Here is a 13,729-nt window from a genome sequence, read left to right as displayed (position 1 = left end):
TTGTTTGAATGGGTGGCTGAAGCATTTATTGAAAGATAGCCTACTGAAAAGGAGTTGGAGATGTCTGATATCCCTTGGCTAAGTGTTGATAAAAGGATTTTTTTGTTTTGTCTTTTTTGTATAGCCCTGGCTGTGCTGGAACTCACTTTGTAGACCAAGTTGGCCTTGAACTCAGAAATCCACCTGCCTCTGCCTCCCGAGTGCTGGGATCAAAGGTGTGTGCCACCATGCCCGGCTGACAAAGGGATTTTAAGGCTCAGGGAAATTAAAATGCTAGAGTGGATATGTTGTATAAAACCTATCCTCCACAATGGGAAGGTCCAGAAGATATGCCCTTCACCAGCCCTATAAGATGCAAACTGGTGAGAGGGGCACCAGCATATATGTATTTCTTTCTTTAATTTTTGTTCTTGCCCTTTTCCTTGTGCCAGACCATAGGGTTGGAGATGCTGCTGCTCAGTTGAATGAATTAAATGCAATGGGTTTAATTGGGCCCCAAGGTAGCAAGGACTATGTGGCAGCATTGAATTGCCAGAGACGAGGTGATTGTAGTTATTATAATGGGCAACATACACAAAACAATGTTCATAATGACCTAGCCAATAATGGTCAGCACAGAAGAGGTGAATTTTATAATGACATGACTCATATGGACCTTTGGTACTGGCTAATCAATCGTGATGGTTTCGGGCATGAAATAAATAAGAAACCCACTGCATTTCTGTTTGATCTGTATAAGCAGGAAATTCTCAAACAAATGAAAGGTTGCACTGGATCATGACAAAGGCAATCTCGGCCAGTGAATCAATTTCCAGACTTGAGTCAGTTTGCGGTGCCAGAACCTCTTAAATGAGGGAGTGGCCAGGTTCCCCTGAGAAAGGACTTTGATAAGACACCTAAAAGTTTTGCTGTTAGCCTTTCTCCAGTTCTTCCCCAGAGGGACCTATGGCCTTTTACAAGAGTAACTGTACACTGGGGAAAAGGAAATGTCAGATTTTCTGGGGTCTGCTGGATACTGGTTCTGAAGTGACACTGATTCCAGGATATGCACAGAAATCATTGTAGCCCTCCAGCTAAAGTAGGGGCTTATGGAGGACAGGGGATTAATGGAATTCTGGAGTTAATAACTGGCCATTTCCCCAGTTCCAGATTGTACCATCAATATAGATATACTTAGAAGTTGAAAAAATTCTCATATTGGTTCCCTGACCTGTGGAGTGAGGGCTATTATGGATAGAAAGGCTAAATAGAAACCTTTAGAGTTGTCTCTGCCAAAGAGAATAGTAAATCAAAATCAGTATCATATCCCTGGAGGATTTGCAGAAATTAGTGCCACTATTGAGCACTTGAAAGATGCAGGGGTGGTGGTTCCCACCACATCTCCCTTTAACTCTCCTATCTGGCCAGTGCAGAAGAGAGATGGACCATGGAGCATGACAGTTGACTATTAAAAACTAAATCATGTAGTGACTCCAATTACAGCTACAGTACCAAATGTGGTGTCCCTACTTGAACAAATTAACACACCTCCTTGTACATACTATGTAGCTATTGATTTAGCAAAAGCCTTTTTCTCAGTACCTGACCATAAGGAGCACCAGTAGCAATCTGCTATCAGTTAGGAAGGCCAGAAGTATACCTTTACAGTTTTGACTCAAGGTTATAAACTCTTCTGCCCTATGTTATAACTTAGTTAGACAGGACCTTGATCATCTGTCTCATCCACAAAAGAGACATATTGATGACATCATGCTGATTGGACCAAGTGAGCAGGAGGTAGCTCTTTGGACTCATTGGTAACACATATGCATATCAGAGGATGGTAAATAAAACCAATCAAATTTCAAGGACCTCTGTGAAATTGTTAAAAGTCTAGTGTTATGGGACATGCAGAGATATTCCTTCTAAGGTGAAGGATGAGTTAGTGCACCTGGCCCCTCTTACCACCAATAAAGAAGTACAGTGTTTAGTAGGCCTATTTGGATTCTGGAGACAGTACATTCCTCACATGGGTGTCTAACTCAGGCTCATATACCATGTAACTCAGAAAGCTATTAGCTTTGTGTGGGGCCTAGAACAGGATAAGGCTACTGTGCACGCTGCTCTATCACTTGGACCATATGATCTAGGAGACCTAATGATACTTGAGATATCAGTTGTGGATAGGAATGCTGTTTGGAGCCTTTGGTAGGCCCCTATAAGTAAATCATAGAACAGACCTTTGAGATTTTAGAACAAGGCTCTACCATCATCTGCAGACAACTATTCTCCCTTTGAAAGACAGCTCTTGGCTTGTTATTGGGCCTTAGTGGAAACTCAATGTTTTACAATAGGACACCAAGTTACCATGTGACCTGAACTGCCCATCATGAGCTGAGTGCTATTGGACCCACCAAGACATAAAGTAGGACATACATAGCAGCAATCCATTGGCAAATGGAAGTGGTGTATATATATATATATATATATATATATATATATATATATATATATATATTCAGACTTCAGGAGGTCCTGAAGGTATAAGCAAATGACATGAAGAAGCCAAAATGTCCATGGCTTCCTATGACAATACTGTCTTCTGCCAAGCATGTACCTATAGCCTTATGGAGTGAGGAAGATATCTGAGGAAGAAGTATGTGGAGAGATCTCTCCAAATGTGCAAAGAATGTGAACATATTTGTGTCACATGTAAATGCTCATTAAAAGGTGACTTCAGCAGAAGAGGCATTCATAACCAAGTAACTAAGGTGACCTGTCCCGTAGACAGTCAACTTCTGTCCCCAGCCATCCCTATCATTGCCCAGTGGGCACATGAACAAAGTGGCTATGATGGTGTTGTGTCCTGAGTCCATAGGAAACCCAGACAAGCCCAAGAATTGCAAAGTCTGCTGCAACTCTCAAAAGAGTCTTTTATTGTTTTAAGTTGGAACTGGGATCATGCTCCTCGCACTCACTTTGTGAATGCTGGCAAGCGACCCTGAGTCCAGAAAACATTGGGTTTATATACAGGTAGTTAGGAATAGTGTGAATGTTCACAGAAAAAGGGAGGAGAGTAGGATGGGGGTGTTAATGGGTGTCTGTTCAAGAACTAATTTTTGGCCAGTCGTAACTGTCTGTGACCTGACTTCTTGAGCTTGTTATTTCTCTAAGAACTCAAGGACAGGCACTTGGAGAGTCCTACTGCTTATTGGGAGGAATATTGGTTTTTGGAGACACAAAGGCAGGGAGGATGTCTTGTGCTGTCTCCTCAGAATGTCCTTCTTAAGGGGGAGTTTTATGGGTAGTGCCATTCTAACACTAGGGGAATGGGAGGGAGCACCAGGCTTGCTGCAGAAGGACACAGCACAGAAACCAGCTGTCTGTGTATAGTGCTTGCCTCGGGCTGAAGGGAGGATGGGAGCTTCTGGTAGGGGACAGGGGGAACACAGAGGCAAACTGTCTGTACACAACACTGAAGTCTCTCTAGTATCAGTAATTCAGGGGATACATCATTCCCCTCTTCTTTTGGTGATTCTAGAGGCCAATCTTGGACTCTTTATAGGCCTAAATTGTCTGTGCTAACTGGTTAGTACTGGGATCTCATCACCATTAGTTGAATAGACCCTAATCTCTGCTTTATAGGCTGCGAAAGCTTATTGATTATGCATAGCCCAAATGTGAGCAGTAATAGAAGAATTATCAGGGGCCCTGTGGTTGTGGAAATGAGAGTAGTTGATCACGAGGAAGTATCGAATAGTGAATGAATCCAGCTTTTTGAGTTTTCTTGTTCTCTTTGGCGCCTCTCTATGCTTTCTCTAACCTTAGCTAACGATTCTCTGATGATTCCAGAGTGATTTACATAAAAGCAACATTCTTCTCGTAGAGCAGCACACAAGCCTCCCTGCTGCAGAAACACTAAGTCTAATCCTCGTCTATTCTGCAGAACTACCTCAGCCAGGGAATCTCCATTTTGCTCTAGGTGTGCGATAGATTTTTCTAAGCATTGGATGTCTTGATCTATATCTAATTTTAGGCTGTTATAGTTTGTAATGTTAGGGCTGTTATCTCGTGCCTACCTCAGCTAGCCCTGTTCCCAGAATTACAGCCAAAGTTAGGGAAATAGGTTCTCTCTTCTGCCTCTGCAGGGCCATTGCTATTTTGATTGGGAAGATTCTGTGGTTCTGGTTAGCTGGAGCTGAAGAATCAGCTGTGATTAACAAGACACCAGAATTACTAAAGTGAAACTTTTGCATTCCTGGGACTATTAATGCTGGTTAGCTGGAGCAAAGAAATTAGCGGTGATTAAGAAGAGACCAGCATCGTTGAGGTGACATCTTCTGAGAGCACAAAGAGGCTGTGTTCCAGCGATAGCCAAAGTTGTACCTCATGCATCAGCAGGATTTGGAAATGTGTAAGAGTCACCCAGGTGGTACTGGTTTTGAAGGCATGAATGAGTCATGCAGAGCAGCTGAGGCTCAGCACTGTGATAGGCCATGGAAGGCCATTGGTGAAGGTACAGCCTCAGTTGCAATTGACGACCCAGGACAGAAGGGGTCATGCAAAGGAGTTGAGGCTTGGCACCATGAAGAGAGCCTATGAGAGGTTATTGTTAAGCCAAGTTACAGTGGAAGACAGCAGCATTTTGGAGATGCCAGTACCATGAGATGACTACCAAGAACAGCAACAGCAGTGGAGTACAGGCAGCTGGAGCCTAAAAGACAACGAGTGTGCTACAAAGGGCATGGCTGGAGAAGTGACCCTAGCCCTTAGAGGAGCCTAGAAGATCATGAGTCGGATCCCAGACATTGGATGGTTGGAGATTGATTTTTGCTTTTGATTGTGGCTGTGCCCTGATCTTTTTCCCTCTTGAAGGAAGTTTTTTAGTGAAGCCCATAGTTAAGAGACTTTGAATTTTAAAGTACTTTGAATTTTAAAAGATACTAGATATTTTAAAGGGATTGAACTTTTAATATGTAAAGACTGTGGGACTTTTAAAGTTATTTAGATCTTGGGGATGAATAAGAACTAAGGGTTAAGGCTTACTAGTGATGTGTTTGTGTGTCAAGTTGACAACAGGCCAATTGTACTGGTTAATTTTGTGTCAACTTGACTCAGGATGGAGTTATCACAGAGAAAGGAGCTTCAGTTGGGGAAATGCCTCCACAAGATCCAGCTGTAAAGCATTTTCCTAATTAGTGATCTAGAGGGGAGGTCCCCTTGTAGGTGGTGCCATCTCAGGGCTGGTAGTCTTGGTTCTATAAGAGAGCAGGCTGAGCAAGCCAGGGGAAGCAAGCCAGTAAACATCCCTCCATGGCCTCTGCTTCCTGACCTGCTTGAGTTCCAGTCCTAACTTCCTTTAGTGATGAACAGCAATGTGGAAATGAATAAACCCTTCCCTTCCCTCCCCAACTGCTTCTTGGTCATGATGTTTGTGCAGGAATAGAAACCCTGACTAAGACAAATTGGTACCTGCAAATTACTACATGAGTAGACTGCCTGCTGAGCTTGCTTTGCAACACAATCCAGCTGAAACAAAGGATGGGTCTGTGGGCTCTCCCTATATCAGTACAGTGCTGCATATTAAATTTTGAGCCTAGATCAGAAACTTTGTCTTAACTTCATTCTTCTCTCACACCCTGTTCCTTTTCATTTCCAGCCTCACCTTTTATGTATACCCAGTTTGCCCTCGGCTGCTGGACAGCTACAACATTCCATTGAACTGGAAGCTCAGACTTCCCCTGGCCATTTTCCAATGCCCTTAAACCAACAGACTAAAAAAGGAATAACAGTGTGTGTGTGTGTGGGGGGGGGGGNGGCAGGTTGTGACAGATTCAGATTACCATGAGGAAATTGGATTGCCTCTTCACAATGGAGGTAAGAAGGGTTATATCTGGAGTGCAAGAAATCTTTTAGGGCACCCCTTAATACTACCATGTCCCATTATTAAAGTCAATGGAAAACTACAACAGCCTAATCTAAGCAGGTTGATAAAGGGTTACAGACCAACCAGGAATGATCCTCCAGGAAAAGATCCAAGACCAGCTGAGATGCTTGCAGAGGGTGGAGGACATACAGGAGGGGTAGTAGAGGAAGGTAGTTATAAATACCAGCTAAGTCCACATGACCAGTTGCAGATACAGACCAACAAGGAATGAAGGTTACTCCTCCAGGAAAAGATCCAAGACCTGCTGAGGTGCTTGCAGAGGGTGGAGGAAATACAGAATGGGTAGTAGAGGAAGGTAGTTACCAGCTAAGTCCATGTGACCAGTTGCAGAAATTAGGTTTATAGGTGATACGGCTGTTTTTGTTTTATTACTATCATTTTATAGGGACATTGAACTGTTCTAAATTACCATGTATTTGTGGTTGTACAAGGGATAATCATATCATCTTAAGTCTGTTTATGACCTGGTTATTGTATTCATTTGTACATAGATTTGATTTGTGTCAGGTTGACAACGGGTGGATTGTGATGGCTGTTCCTGGTTGTCAACTTGATTATATCTGAAATAAACTACAATCCAAAAATGGAGGGGACACTTGTGACCCAGATCTTGAGGCTAGAAAACACAAGCTTTTGATCCCGGGTATTGAGGCTGGAAGACACATACTTTTAGATCAGATCTCGAGGCACACCTTTAATCTGGGCTACACCTTCTGCTGGAGGCCTGACTAAGGACAATGGAAAAAGGAAAGCTTCTTCTTTGCTTGCTTGTGTTTACTTTCCAGCACATCTATTGCTACTTCTTCATGATTCCAGCTTATACAGAAAGCCAGCTCAACCACCCAGCCTTGTGGGACTGAGCAAGCACTAGATTCTTGGACCTCCCATTCACATCTGGCCATTGTTGGGCTAGTTGGACTGCAGCTTGTAAGTCATTCCAATAAATTCCAGATAGATAGATAGATAGATAGATAGATAGATAGATAGATAGATATTCCATAAGTCCTGTGACTCTAGAGAACCCTGACTAATACAGTTGGTAACAAGTCACATGAGTCCAGTAGCTGGGATAGACCACATGGTTATGAGGGGCTAAGATAGGAGGAATGGTGGGCAAGGCATTTGGGGTCTTTGTACTTCTCTTCAACTTTTTTCAAATCTGGTCTGGAATAAAAATTGTTGTTTGGAATAAAAGAAAGAGGGGCTGGGAGAGGCTCAGTGAGTAAAGCTCTGAAGTCAAGTGGATCTGAGTTTGGATCCTCGGCACCCACATAAAGCTAGATGTTAACAGTTCTCCTGAGCCCTTGTGCTGGGGACTTGCAGGCAGATCCTGGGGGCTTGTTAGCAAGCCTAGTCAGGACAGTGGGTGGGCTCCAGGTTCAGTGAGAGCTCATGAGGTGGCATAGTGGGTAAAGGTGCTTGCTATCAAATTTGTAGGCCTGGATTTGAACCCTGAGTCCCACAGGGTAGGAGAAACTTGACTCCTGTACGTTGTCCTCTGACTCCCACACTCACGTGTGTGTGCACAAACATCTGTGCTCATGTGCATTACACACACACACACACACACCACACACCTGTACGTATATAGTTATATACACAACAATAAATAAATATAATGAAAAAATGTGTAATAAATGGTAGAAGGCACAATTTTAAAAGAAATAAGTCAGAGGACTGCATGAAGAAGATACCCAAAAGTTCTGACCTCCTTGCCCATCCCATGAGCAAGTGCACCTGCACATACACCTACACACACATGTGCACATGGAAGTACATGCATGTGCAAGCACATAATAAATAGAAACAGGACAAAGAAAGGAGCTGTGTCCACACTCCAACTCTTTAGGAGCCAGGAGGTCTTATGTTTAATCTGATCTTGTTAAATTTTGTCATTATAGTCAAGGATGAGCAGAGTGAGCCTTGGCCAGGCAGTTCTGATCTATGAACATGAGGCAAATCAGGCACAAGCACTAGGCAGGGGACTATGCAGCTTTGAGGCCCAGGGGATAGCTTATGCAAAGCTTTGTATGGGGAAACAAACAAAAAAAAAACCCTTCCCCCCTAGACTCACACTGGCGTGTCCCCACAGTGCCTTTATATCAACCAACCAGAGCCTGAGTGGGACTCTGAGCAGTGAGGGATGGAGATATTCATGGAGATGTTGCCTTAGTGTTACTGAATAGAACTCAAGATGGTTCTTTTCTGTCTCATAGATGCTCTTGGTGGTGAACCTGACTGTAAAGTCCAGATATGGCCTTCAAAGGTACATAAGATGGGGATGGAACCTCCCCACTATACCAGGCTCCCCCCACCTCAGATTCAGGAAGCTAGGGTTCCCAGGCAGGACCTAAGGGGCTGTCATTCTAAAGCTGGACCTAGTGTCCCCTACACTGATGGACATTCTTCAATATATTGGAAATGTCTCTGCCCTGAGTCCATTAGCCTCTTCATATAGGAGCCACACTCCTGAAGACCAGAAGTAGGGAGCTATCGAATCAAGCCTCTCCCAGACCCCCTCACAGCCTCACACCCATACAGAAGGAGGACAGGACCTTCCCCCTGCTCAGCCCCAGTGGATTCCTGCTGGAATTTTAATTGCTCCCTCAGGATTGAGCAGTAGCTCCTAGAAATGTCACTGAGTCCTGGACTGGCAAAGGATTAAATGATATTGTTACTTAATGTTGAGGGTGAGATAAGTCCTTTATTCTTTAGGGGAAAGTGAAAAGATAGCCTGGTCTCTCGGGGCAGGCCTGACAGCAGACACAGCTGTAAACCATCTACATCCCTGAAATTCGACGCTGGATAAATAACTAGGGTACAGCTCACAGTGACCCCAGAACAAACAGAGCAGATGGGGGTGGCATACTTCTCTGCTTTCTTAATGAAGGTCAGTTATACAGGAAGAGTCACTTACTGTAATGTAGTCCAGCTGCTGTCCTATAGTGGGTTTGGCCTAATGCTGCTTGTATTCTATTGTTAATTTGACTCCCTAAAATTGTTTGCATGAGAACTCTGCATGTAGCTTCTGGGAACCTTGTCCCCAGTTGTTTCTGATTGGTAAATAAGGACGCCAACAGTTAATAGTTGGGCAGAGCAGACAGAGGTGGGATTTTGGGATTCCAGGCTTGGGACTGGGAAGGGAAGGAGGGGAATGAAGAGCCCCCATGCCAGTAGAGTGGAGGAGAGATGCCATGCCTGAGAAAAGTGCAGGACAGAGGGGCATGGTCACCATGTGAAGGAGCCGGGAGAGCACGGCCCAGTTGGTAGCCCTCTGGGTCCAGAGCAGCCAAGATAGGACATAGAATTAGTAAGTAATAACTCAGGATTAACTGTGTGGAGGTTAGGCAGTGGCCTAGCTGTGCTTAAGGCATACTACAATATAAAGGCTATGTGTGTGTCTTTCATTCGGGAACATAAGCCATTGGAACGAGCAGCAAACTCACCACTGGGATTATATAATAATTAAACCAGCACTGCCCCTCATGACTTTCCTGTCCCTACTCTGCATGTGGTGCCACCTTTGCCCAGAGACAGTCCATGCCTTCACCTGAGTCTCACATCCAAGCTGTTTGTCCTTCCCTGGAGCTAGTAGCAAGCAGAGGAAGGAGACCCTTGGGTCCCCTGCTCTGTTAACCAGGCTTCTTTTGGGGTACTACCAGCCACAACATAGGAAGAGGGTATGGTAGTTCATTTTGCATTACTATAATCAAATGTCTGAGGCAAGCTATCTTAATGAAGAAAGAGGTTTATTTAGCTCACAGGTGAGCCTAGGGGCTCAAAGTCATGATGCCAGCATTAGCCAGAGTGGTAAGGACACGATGATGGATGACATCACTAAAGCAGGCACATATGGGAGGAAGAGATCACATCTTGAAATAGGGAGTCAGAGAGCCTTGGGGGTCAGACTCATACTAATAACTTGCCACAGAAAGAGTTCAGGGTCCCCAAAGAATAATGTGAAAATCTATGCCCAACATGTTGGAAAACCTGGACACCTGTGTAAAGGAGGAAGCTCAGCTCCCACCTCAGCTCATACACTGAACTGAAAATGGACTAATACCCCAAATATCAGAAGTAAAGCCATGGCACTCTCAGAGGAAAAAAGAAGAGCTAGAGATGTAGTTCAGGTGAGAGAGAGAGAGAGAGAGAGAGAGAGAGAGAGAGAGAGAGAGAGAGAGAGAGAGAGCATACATAGAGCCCTAGGTCCAATCTCAGGTACCACATAGACCAGGTGTGGTGGCATGCAGTCGACATCCCAAGGAAGGGTGCAGGCAGGAGGATCACAAGTTCAAGGAAATCCTCAGCTACAGTCAAGGCCAGCCTGGGCTACATAACACCCTCTGATGAAGAAGAAGATGGGAATTAAAGGGAAGAGGAGGAGATGAGGGGTGGAGGGAAGAAGGGGGAAAAAGAAGAAATAATCTACTCTCCAGAATATGTGAACTGTTGTAGCTAAGCAGCAAACCAAACAACATGATTTACTAAGAGGTCTGAGGAGATGTCACCAAAGAAGTCTGGTGCTAGATGCCAAACTCAGCTCCTCTACAAAGCAGTAAGTGCTCCTAACTGCTGAGCCATTTTTCCAGCTTCCAAGTTTTTAAAATTTTATCCCAGTTGAAATCAGACCAAAGAGCAAGCCTGTACCTCACTATAGTCCTCCAGCTCATGAGAAGTCATGGCTGAGGCTGAGCCTCATGGTTGCAACAGAAGAATAGAGATTTCTATACCTTGAGTGTTGCAGGAAAGGGGGCAGCTGCGGCATTGTGTGACGTTCTCTTCCTGATTGTCTGGCCCCTCATGGACTCTGCAGGGACTCAGTGGGCACAACACATGCCCTATCCTGTATACTGAGGGAGGCTCTAGACCCATATTGCACCTCTGCTGGTGAAAGGGGCGACCACTCAAGGAAGAAGACTTGAAACGTAAGTGCAGGAGGTGTTTGGGGATCACCTGACTTGTGACCCAAGCTTCCCAAATGCTGTATGTCCACTCAGCATCCAAACTTGACTTCTGAACTGGCTTCTTCATATTAAAGAACTGTTCATGGTGCTGCTAAGAGGTCAGTATTGCCACTGCCACCTGAGCATTTAGCAAATATATACCCAGCATTTGTTAAGAGCCGGGCACTATTCTGAACCACAGTGGCCCAAGAAGAAAAGTCTGTCTTCAAGGCATTTGCACACAACAGAAAGCCTCTGCCCCCCTCATCAAATAAACCAGAGAGCTTTCCCTGCCTGCCCAGCTGTGTTGACAGCAGACCCAGGCTATTCTCAGCTGTGGTCAGAGAAGCAGCAGTGGGCAGCAGTCAGTGCAGACTCATCACTGGCCAGAGTTCAGAGATTAGGAGGCTGAAGGTTCAGTCCTAAGAAGAACCCCTTTATTGGCCCTGTCCACCTCTACCACCATCAGAAAACACAATGGAAGAGAGGGGGGAAAGAAGGTCAAAGCTGGAGAATGGGTGTGGTGCTGTGAAGTACTTCTGGGCACAACAGGGCCATTGTAATCATGAACTCCGAGCTTTCTTGTGTGGTTACCTACACAAGATCAAAACATCCTGAATCCCAGCATAGGTGGCATAGAGAAGTGCCAGGTCCTACCCCTTCCTGAGGAGCTCTTAGCAGTGGATAGTTTCTTGGGGGTGAGAGAACCATCATGGAGGGTATGGCCGCTGTGGTCCTGTGCTCCAGTGGACGGCCCCAAACCCACACACATATGGGCAGCACTAACTGGACTTAATGAATCATCATTAGAAAAAGGAGGTTTGGAGTGATATGCTGGTAGTTGAAGAGGAAGATATGATCATGTTTCATTGTTTTCATGTATGAAATGCTGGAAACAAAAATATTACATTTTAAAAGGGTTTTCATATAATATTTAATATGTAAATGTGTTTTATGTGCATTGGTGTTTTGCCTGCATGTATGCCTGTGTGAGGGTATTGGATTCTGGAGTAACAGACAGCTGTGAGATGCCATGCAGGTGCTGGGATTTGAACCTGGGTCCTGTGGAAGAGCAGCCAGCATCCTTAACCACTGAGCCATATCTCCAGCCTCCAGACAATACATTTTGATCATGTTTTCCCCTTCCTCAACTCCTCCCAGAACTTCCCCACTTCCCTATCCACCCAACTCTGGGTTCTTTTGCTTTTTCTCTCTCAATGGGAAAAAAAAAAACCCTGAAAATTAAAAGAAGCAAAAGACAAAAACAAAAACAAAAGCCAAGCAAAACCAAGCAAAACAAAACAAAACAAAACATCCAAAGAAAACATGGAGTCCATTTTGTGTTGGGCTCCTGGGCATGGGGCCTGCCCTGCAGTGTACTCAGTGAGACTCCACTGGAGAGAACTGCTTTCCACTTCCTAGCAGGCATCAGCTGAAGAGAGCTTCCTGGTTATGAGTGGGACTTTGTTTCCCTAACCCTGGACCCTTGTGTGCATTATATGTATACAGTCAGGACCTCTGTGAGTTCAGATGTGCATCAGTTCTACTGTGAAGTCTGGAAGACATGATTTCTTGGAGTTATCTACCACCTCTGGTTCTAAGAAAAAAATTAAAAATTAAATACAAAAAAGGTTGCTGGGAAGGGCTCACAAGGCCCCACCCCATCCCTGAGGATCCAGATGCCGTTAGTGGTTGCTAGAGAGACAACTTCCTCAGTGGGATATTCACTGGTAAGGTGCTCATGACTCACCCGTGCTTCTATAAGGAGCCCCAGTGGACTCATTGGCTCACACACAAAAGAGACATGGGAGTAGAAGCAGGGGCTACTTGGGAAGAGGGGGGTCAGCAGGAGTGGGAGGGGGCTCATGAGTGATGGGGTGAATTTGTAAATACATTTTACATATGTGTGAAAACAATATAACAGAACCCAATATTATACACAATTAATGCTAATAAGACATTGTACAAAATTTTACATGATGCTAAATCACAATGATTTAAAACGTCCTTACTAAACGTGAGAAGGATAAGCTGATTCCATGACAGGCTTCAAACGAGCCTAGGTCTAAATCTGTTTCCAAGAACTGGGCAATTCCAGGCACGTCTAGGCCTCAGAAGCTGCCCTGCCACCTGGCCTGAGGCAAGGACAATGGGTCAGCAGCAGTTTCCAGACCTCCCCAGCAAGTTTCCAGCCCCCATACCCTGATAATGGAATGTCTGTAGAGATGGACCTAACAGATTAGCATAGAGGTCACCTACCCTAGAATTCCAAGGTGTTTTAAATGGAGCCTTTGAGCTCACTTGGTTGTCTCTCTACCTTGGTAATGAGAGACCCCAGCATGCTGGACTTATGCAGAATAAAGCACTCCTCGTGCTTACATATTATTTGAGTCCAGGGTATCATTCTTTAGCAATCATGGACCCTTACAAGTGCTTGTGGTATGTGTTAGTGCAGGCACACATGTGTCATCTGTCACATGTGCATCTGTGCAAAGAATGCATGTGGAAGCCAGATGAAAATTTGGGGGAGTTGGTTCTCTCCTCTCACCTCGCTGAAGCAGTCTCTGCCATTTTTTTCCTCCGTGGACCCCAGGCTAGCTGGCTTGAAGGCTTCTGACTGGTCAGGCTCTGTCTCCATATGGGTGCTGGGGACTGAAGCTGGGTCCTCTGCAAATGCAGCGAGTGCACTTAACTGCCGACTCATCCCTACAGCGCCCACTTTTTTGTTTCCTTAAGAACTTGCAGTGTTTGAGTGAGCTTTAGCCAAACACTATTTGTAAACAACTACAGCGAAATAGCTGCTGGGTTTTATCTGCAACTGTTCCCTAGGAACTATGCCATTCCCAGCAGGGTGGTCCTG

This window comes from Mus caroli, chromosome 5 (assembly GCF_900094665.2).
Source record: "Mus caroli chromosome 5, CAROLI_EIJ_v1.1, whole genome shotgun sequence".
Taxonomy (NCBI): domain Eukaryota; kingdom Metazoa; phylum Chordata; class Mammalia; order Rodentia; family Muridae; genus Mus; species Mus caroli.
This window is presented reverse-complemented; position numbering follows the sequence as displayed.